This window comes from Talpa occidentalis, unplaced genomic scaffold, assembly GCF_014898055.3.
Source record: "Talpa occidentalis isolate TD23 unplaced genomic scaffold, MPIMG_talOcc4v2.1 talOcc4.13, whole genome shotgun sequence".
Lineage (NCBI taxonomy): Eukaryota > Metazoa > Chordata > Mammalia > Eulipotyphla > Talpidae > Talpa > Talpa occidentalis.
The window spans coordinates 69,636,966-69,646,517 of NW_023601322.1; positions in this window are offsets into that span (position 1 = coordinate 69,636,966).

The following is a 9,552-nucleotide window of genomic DNA, read 5'->3' on the forward strand; positions in this document are numbered from 1 at the left end:
TGGGATAGAGTTTTATGCATCTAGCTATGCTCCAGTTCTCTCTTTCGGAGTATGAGAAACTACAAGTGAAAAATTATTTGGTAATACCTCTTCACAGTGTTTGACATGGGACTTTTTCTTTATTCCCAAAAGAAAAATTTCGTTTTGTCTCCCAATATTTTCTTTACCTAACTTTTAGTCTTTCTGTTGTGTTGAAAGAAATATCTGGCCCCTTATCTTTCTACCAAACTTGAAAGATGGGAATTCCTTAGAATATTGATTTGAACTAAATGCATTTTTTTCTGTGTATTTACAGATGGGGCATGAGTGGGTTTGGTTGGATTCTGAACAAGACTATCCCAATGACTCTGAGTTGAGCAACGACTGCAGGTCCCTCTTCAGCTCTTGGGACTCCAGTCTGGACCTTGATGTGGGCAGCTGGAGGGAAACTGAGGAGCCAGGGGCTGAGGAACTAGAGGAAAGCAGCCCAGGGAGAGAACCTAGTGAGCTGCTTATGGGGGACGGAGGCAGTGAGGAATCTCAGGAAGCAGTTGAGCAAGTCAGTCGTCAAAACCTCCTCCAGTTTCTGTCTGAGGTAACGGAGAGTCATTTACAAAGTTGGAAGAGCCTCAATTTTCTAAGAGAATGCTTACCCATCCATAATTTTAGCACTCTTAATGTTTACTAAAATATTTATTTCTTAGTTCATTGTATTAACAAGGAAACAAAGGACCAAGTAAGATAGAAGACAAAGATTTATTGAAAGTTATAAAAGGAAAAGGGTAATGAAAACCAGTATGGTGTAGCACTTGGTGTAGTTATATAGAATATATGGTAAATGTGTACTTTTTGACAGAATGTTCTAGACATGAATCCTTAGAAGACTGATGCATAGGAAGTAGGATTTCTGTATGCAGTACTACTATGAGTATCCACGGGAGATTACACTTGCCCAAACTCTCCTTGAAGCTTACAATATTAAGATTTCAAGGCAGTGTTTTACAGTGTCTATGAAAGAGCAGAGGACCAGAAAAAATTAGAATTGAACAGAGTTTATCCTGTAGCTGAACACGTTAAGGAGAAACCTAGGCTAACATCAGCAAGGATCTACTACTGATCTAGAATCTCTGCATTGTCTGGTAGACAAAAATTTCAACAGTTTTCTAGATAACCACTCTCCTGGTTGATCAGAATTGACACTCAAGATGAATGATTAGAAGTTAAACTCTTTGAAGAGCCATGACCCGTATCTAATTTACTGTTATTTCCTTAGCAACAAGTTTAGTGCCCACATATAAGATACTTGATTTTTAAATGACTGAATAATAGAATGAATGAATCTATTTGCCATCTCATTCATATAATGACAATGTATTCATGTGGCATTATTGATATGTAATGTGATTTCAATTGGTGCTCCTATGGCTCTAACAATGAACTGTGATTGCAGGTAGCTTATTTAATGGAGCCATTGTGCATTAGCAATAAAGAATCAAATAAAGACTGCTGCCTGCCATCTGGTACCACAGAACAAGAGGAAAGGGAAATTGGAGCTATTGAAGGAGAAGGGAAGCCCTACAGAGAGACTGAGGAGTTTTCAGCCCAAGTAGATCCCTTTGTAGCTGAGATGACATCTTTGGGAGAAAGTGGAAGGCAAGAGGTGACTCAAGCTCCCTCAGATATTTGTACAGTTCAGGGTTTACCCACAGAGAGTGAAAAGGTAAGTGATTGAGTTAGTTGTCTGGTTGGTCCTCTGCACAGGGAGGCAGAGTAGTGTGGTTAGAACATATAAATTAACTCCTGAGTTTTCAACACCTGAGTCCAAATCCTGGTTTTAGTACCAAGTAACTGTGTGACCTTAGGCATGTTAGTAAGCATTTTAGATTTTTAGTTTTTCCTCCTGCAAATGGAATAATAGTGCTGCTGTGAGGTTTAAATGAGACAATTAGTGATAACACATTTTGAAGAGGTGTGAACCTATATCCCTAAAACATATATAGTGTAAACCAATGTTTCCCTAATAAAAATATTTTTATTTAAATAAATTAAGTGAGACAATTCATGTAAAGCACTTATTATAATGCTTGACTCATAGTATGCAATAGAATTTATCCATTATCATTAATATGTCTGACCAGCTAGACTAGTTAGCTCTGGGTCACAAGTGATACATAGTTTTTACTTCTTTCTTTCTTTTTTTTTTTTTTGGTCTGAGTCAAAAACTGCTGCTAAAACACAACTGGTTTCTGTCTACAAGCAGGGTGGTTGTTTTTTTTAAGATAAGAACTGGGGTATAGGCCGGAGGTATATGAGGATTCACCAGAAACAGATTGGGGAACAAAACAGGCGGATTGACTGAAATACACTGCTGAGGGGAGCAGCAGGCAAGTCAGGAGAGGAGGTCTGCTGCGCCATGTGGGCAGCTCTCTGGCCAGGGATTGAACTCATGCTGTAGTGGCTGCGGATCGCTTTATCATGCTGTCTTAACCCCTCACACCACCAGGGAGGCCCTACAATCATGTTTTAAGACAAGAAACAGTAGATCAACTGAAGGAATAGCTGTGAGCTTCACTGCACCTCAATGTGTGGAAGTGGATGGAGGGAAAGCCATGGGGTCTGCACTGGGGGTCACCTGTGGTGGACCTATCAGTAAACTTTGTCCTGGAAGCCTCTATAGCAGTGCACACAGTGCTGGTAGACTCTTGAAGTTGGGGTTATCTCTGTAATAAGGATCTTCAATAACAAGCTGCTACTGAGGGTCATAGATTCCAAGTAGCTTGATCTTAGTTTTGCAATTTTTTAACTTGATTACTTTTTTTTAAATAAACTATTTGTTTAGTAGAACTGGGGTGTAGGCCAGAGGTGGGATGAAGAGAGGATTCACCAGAAATAGAGTGGGGAGCAGAACAGGTGGATTGACTGAAATACACTGCTGAGGGGAGCAGCAGGGGAGACAGGAGAGGAGTGCTCCACCATATGTGAATTAGCTCCCTGATTGGGTATTGTACTAAGGCGCTGTAGTGGTGATATCGCTGAGACTTAACCCCTAGGCGACCAGGGAGGCCCTTGATTGCCTTTTCTGTTCAAACCTCTCAGATTGCTTTCATCCATACAGAGTATGTAGCCATGCGTGGCGAGGTCTCCTTTGGTGATCTGCAGGGCAATATGGTTCATGCGTTATGCTGTCTTCTGCGTACATCTCTGCCCTCTGTTTTCGGTTGTTGGGAGGGTTTCCTGTTTCATGCATGGATATTATAGTTGCACTGGCTCCAATTATCTGAAACATTTTGATCAGTCACAAGTTTCCTGAAAACTGCTTCTGCTATGGGGAATGGATAGATGTTACCCTGACACATGAACAGCACTGACTTGGGCACAAGCTTGGCCAACTTTGTGAGTGCATGAAGTATTTTCTCTTTCATGGGTCTGGTTAGGTCTTCTTTAATTTCTAGCCTTATGTTATTGGCCTCTTTTCAGCTTTAGATCATCCTTCATTTATGCCATGCAAGTAAAATTACCAGTGCAGATAGTACATCTCTTTCTAAAATTGCCTTTGTTTCCTGGCATTCCCAGGGGGAGGTTCAGCAAGAATCTGAAGAGGATGACCAGGGTGAAGGGTATGTGTCAGAGATGGAAGACCAGCCCTCTTCAGGTGAGTGTGATGATGGCTTCAGCATTCAAGAGAATCCTCTGGTGGATATTCTTTTCAACCGTGCTACCTCCTCAAAGCTGTAAGTATAGGTTTTTATCCAATGTTACTAAGATTCACTTTTATTTCTGTTTAGGCCAATTTTAACATGTTGCCATCAATATGAATTATTAATTTTTTTAATATTTATTTATTTATACAAGCACTGGGTACAGTCAGAAGCGCGGGAGGGTGAGAGAATTCACCAGGGCCAGAGCAGGGAGCAGAGCAGGCAGAAGGACCGAAGTACACTGCTGAGGGCAGCAGCGGAAGGCAGGAGAGGTCTGCGCGCCATGTGGGCCCCTCCTCCGGTGGCTGAGGAGCAGCCGGGGATCAAACCGGCGGTGCAGAGGCCGCGGGCAGCTTCGCAACCCAGCACTCAACCGCTGCACCACCAGGGAGGCCCTAGTGAATTTCTTTTTAATGAAAAAAAAGGTTGTTTTTGTTATGGTAATAAATCATTCTCTTCCTGGGCTTGATCTTGTATCTGTGTATTGAAAGAGGACAGGAAGAACTGCAGTTTTTCTTCACTACACTCCAGATGCCCCACAATATCCATGGAAAGGCAAACCAGTAATTATCTGACCTTCTTTTGTTTAAAGTATACAACTGAAACTTGCATATGTATTTTTTAATTTTAATTTTTTAAAATTTACTCCCCCCCACATGCCTGCATATACATATTTTTTTAGCAGCAGATTTTAAGTGGTTGTTAAACAAATACAATACAGGGTAAAACCTAGGTTGTTGAAAAATTGCTTGTTTTTTTTTAAGATTTATTTATTTATGCATACAAGAACTGGGTACAGGCCAGAGGTGCAGGGAGTGAGAGGATTCATCAGAAACAGAGTGAGGAACAGAACAGGCAGATTGACAGAAACACTGAGGGGAGCAGCGGGCAAGACAGGAGAGGCCTGCTGCGCCATATGGGTTAGCTCCCTGGCAAGGGATTGAACTCGTGTTGCAGTGGCTGTCGATAACTTCATAGTGCTGCTACTTAACCCCTTGCGCAACCAGGGAGGCCCCTCCTTTGCTTTTTTTTTTTTCTTTTTTTTAACCCTTTGCACTCCGCTGTCCCCTCTCAGGGGACATCGGAATTCTAGCATATCACTCGGATGTCCCCTCTCAGGGGACATTGCAATTTATTAGTGATTACGGGGAATTGAGTTATTTCAACGCAACTTTTTGAGACATGCATGTTTCCCTGAAGTTTTATCTTGAAATGGCACAAGAAATTAAATCAAAATATCGTAAAATTACTAAGATATATACAAGAAATGTCAGCGGGTTTTGTGTCGGATGAGAACGTGAGATGCGTGCTCACGACTGTCCGAGCACTTCGCGACGCCACTTGAAAAGAGCGATAAGGGGAGTTTGTAGAAGAAAGGTCGGTTTTCGAACATAGCGCGCACTGTATAGTGAGATATATAGTTACAAATAAACAAGTCTACATCTGGAGGAAAAGATTTTCAAAGCTGAGCTCATTTTGGTTTGAAGCTTCGAGCAGTGCACATAGATCTAACGAGGAGAAAATTGGAAAAGTGATTCTTTTCTTAGTGAATAAATTGTTTGGTGAAAGCTATTTTGGTAAATACCATCTTGTGAGTTAGTAATAACAATTAGAAATTTTCAACCCATGCATTTATTCATATTTTTTATTAGAACAATGGCAAAGCGTCCAACCACTAATGAGTCTCATGACACAAGTAGTAGTGAAGATGAGCTCCAGATAGACCTCTATACAGACATGTCAAACATGCACTAATCAGCCTGCAATGCATATTGGGGAATGTTACAAAACTTATCATATTGTACAAAATTATAAATAATAAAATATTGTTTTTTTTGCAAATATACATTCCTCGATGTCACCCAATTCATATAAGTCCAATATCATTATAATACGTTACTTGGTTCCAAAATTATACTAAATAATACGAGGGTCTGTAAATGCACATTTCCGCCGCAAAGTAGCGTCAAGTACCTGGTAGCCAATGTCCAGAATGGTTCAGAGTGCAAAGGGTTAAAGAGGCACCTATTTTATTTATTTATTTGTTTATTTGTTTGTTTATACAAGCACTGGGTACAGTCAGAAGCGCGGGAGGGTGAGAGAATTCACCAGAGCCAGAGCTGGGAGCAGAGCAGGCAGAAGGACTGAAGTACACTGCTGAGGGGAGCAGCGGGCCGCAGGAGAGGTCTGCGCGCCATGTGGGACCCTCCTCCAGTGGCTGGGGAGCAGCTGGGGATCGAACCGGCGCTGCAGAGGCCGAGGGGAGCTTCGCAACCCAGCGCTCCACTGCGCCACCAGGGAGGCCCTCCTTTGCTTTTTTTACAATGCTCTAAGTATGAGAAGATGGCATATGGTGACTGGAAAAAAAAAAAAAAAAAAACTGGACATCTCTAAACTGGGACAACTTATCTATGACATTTCAGTATCTTGAATGATGAATTTCATACTCAGAATTTAAGTTAAAGATGAAATCTTTTATTAGAAAGCAATAGAACTAAGTGAGTCTGGTTGGTCATATAGTTTAAAGAGAGATAGAAAGCAGAGTTCTTGTATTACCATCTTGTACTACTACTTAAAGACTACTTTGAATGATAAATAGTTTCAAGGTCCTTCTTTTCTGGCTTCACCTCAGTTTGTATAGACTCTCATAGGTAAAGAGAAATAGAACCTTTGGAGCACCACTCAGCAGGTCTGTTCATTCTGGTTGATTCACCAGAAACAAAGGAAGAAATTGGTGTTGGACTTTAAATTCCTTGTACTGATAGGGCTCTGAACTTAAGGATCACTTGATTTTTTGTGGCATTTTATTTAGATTCAGGTGAGATATTGCATCATGAAAATGAATAGTTATGTGGAGCCACTCAAATTGGAGAAAGATAAAATGAGATTTGAGTCATGCTCAAATGGATGCACACAGTATGGTATGTTAAACAAAATAAGTGTGTGAAAGCTTAGTTGTGAAGAAACCCACTTATCGGGAATAATGCTGTTTATAAGTGGGAAGTGTATAACATGATGTTTAATTTGGAGTAAATAGAAAACTTTCCAACTGGGGAAATTATAAAACAAAATAAAACAATGAACAGATTTGTTTCTGAAGAAAAGTTAAATTAGAAAATCTAGCCCACAAAAGGAAAGGCCATGAGAAGAAATTAATGTTTCCAAGTATTTTAAAGATTACCATACAGTACAGAGGGAAATGTAAATGAAAATATTTAATTTGCGTAGCACTCAGATGAAACATAAGAAAATCCCTTGGAATGTGAGACCCATTATTTTCTTCTAGAAATATGGGAGAGAAACTTATTAATAAGGTATATTGTTTCATAAAAATAGGATTAAATTCATTTATCTGGTACTTAATTGGGTGCCTAAAATGTCCCAGACTCTTGGGAAACATCAGTGAACAAAAATTACTTTGATAGAGCTATAGGTGCTCTATAGAGTTACAGGTTTAGAGTTACAGATGCTGAAGATCAAATCAGGAAGAGTCAAAAAGCCTGTGGTACTATATAGCTTTGTATTATACTTTGTAAGGATGTCATTAATTCATGGGATAATAGTTATCAGTAAGAGAATTCTTCTAGAGTTAAGGGCTTCTTATGGAAGTATTAAATATGTTTTTGTTTCTATGTTGGTACAGCACTTTAGATGGTTTATTTATTTATTTATTTATTCATTCATTTATTTATTTATTTTGTGTAGAAGAACTGGGGTGTAGGCCAGAGATACAGGAGTGAAAGGATTCATTAGAGACAGAGTGGGGAACAGAACAGGCAGATCTGCTGAAATACACTGCTAAGGGGAGCAGCTGGTGAGACAGGAGAGGTCTGCTGTGCCATATGTGGGTTAGCTCTTTGGCAGGGATCAAACTCAGACTTAACCCCTAGGTCACCAGGAAGGCCTGCCCTTTAGATGTTAACTAGGAGCACTATATGCTGAGAAAACTTCATTACCTACCTGGGGGAGACAAAATGTCATTTGTGAAGTTACTGTTTCTTTTCTGTCTTGGTTTATTCCGTAGGTCTGATATAGGTCCAACTGACCCTGTTCAGGATCACTTGCTATTTAAGAAGACTCTTTTGCCAGTCTGGAAGATGATTGCCAGTCACAGGCAGGTCTCTAAGCCATGCTTTGTGTTCACAGCCACTCTTATCATTTAGAGTGACTTCCAGGGTTTATTCAACCTCTCTGGGTTGAATAAATAACCTCTTTGTCCATTAACAGGTTTAGCAGTCCATTTCTGAAGCCTGTGTCAGAAAGGCAGGCCCCAGGATATAAGGATGTGGTGAAAAGGTAAGTTAAAAAGGGGTCAAGTAGAGTGGGTTGCTTTTATATCTTTCTTTCAATACTTTATTTCCTACCTATTTATTTCTTTACTTCTATTACTTATAAACTCAGGATATAATTTTTTTTTAAGATTTATTTATTTATTTATACAAGTACTGGGTACAGTCAGAAGCGCGGGAGGGTGAGAGAATTCACCAGAGCCAGAGTGGGGAGCAGAGCAGGCAGAAGGACCGAAGTACACTGCTGAGGGGAGCAGCAGGTGGCAGGAGAGGTCTGCGCGCCATGTGGGACCCTCCTCTGGTGGCCGGGGAGCAGCTGGGGATCGAACCGGTGCTGCAGAGGCCGCGGGCAGCTTCGCAACCCAGCGCTCAACCGCTGCGCCACCGGGGAGGCCCCAGGCTTTTTTTAACAGTCTTGATTTTCAAATAATATATGATCCATTCTTCTTGATTTTACATTGCCTTTGGTAGTTTTGATATTGTTCTTTTGGAGCAAAACTTTAAAAGGAATACTTTATTCATTTAGGCAATTCTGGGTATGATAAGGCAAAGGTGATAATCCAAAGGGCTGTTACAAATATTGGTTGATTACAGTATTTTGGATTATCATGGCACAGTTCATCTAAAATGCTGTCATAAACCAGTGTGTTAATAGGATATAAAATATCAGGAAAGGACCTTTGAAGACATATCTTCATTCTATAGGTGAGAAAACTAAGGCTTAGAAGTGGTCATGACTTTCCTGTGATCTACAGTGAGTAGCAGAGCTAGAGCTAAACCCCAGATTCTTTCCTCACATTTCAGTCTTTTTTCTATACTGCTGTTTCTTATATACACACTATTTATGTCTTATTAAATAATTATTTATCATAATATCATAATACTCATTGATTTTCACTCTTTCCATATCCATGAAAGGAGAAAAAAATTCTTAGCTTTTGGTTTGTGCAATTGAAGAAGTAGACTAAATATCTAGTATTGTGAAGTGATCTTTGAAGTTCTTTTTTTACAATTTTGGCACTTAGGACTAACATTCCTCCTACAGTGGTAGAAAACAGGAGTTGGGCCTTTGGGCTCTGGAGTCAGGTTACCTCTGAAATGGAATCCAAGCTTGTAAGTTTGGGAATATACTTAACCTTTTTAGATTCAAGCTTGTTGTCAGGCTTGGGTACCTATGTCATTTGGGTACCTATCTTATAGGTTTCTTGAGAGGATTAAACAAGTTAATATAGAAAATACCTGCTACAGCCCTTGGTCTATTGTAAGCAGTTAAATATAGCAAACAGTAGCTGCTATTACTACTTTATTATATGATGGAGATTACTCTCTTTACTACTGTTTTCATTAAGAGCTAGTACTCCAGGAGAGCATGATAGGTCACTTCATGTTCTCCAAGAAGATTTGATTTCTTTTGGCTTTTCCTCACCCCTTGTAGACCCATGGACTTAACTAGCCTGAAAAGGAATTTGTCTAAGGGACGGATTCGAACTATGGCTCAGTTTCAGCGGGACTTGATGCTGATGTTCCAAAATGCTGTGATGTACAATGACTCTGATCATCATGTGTACCATATGGCTGTGGAGATG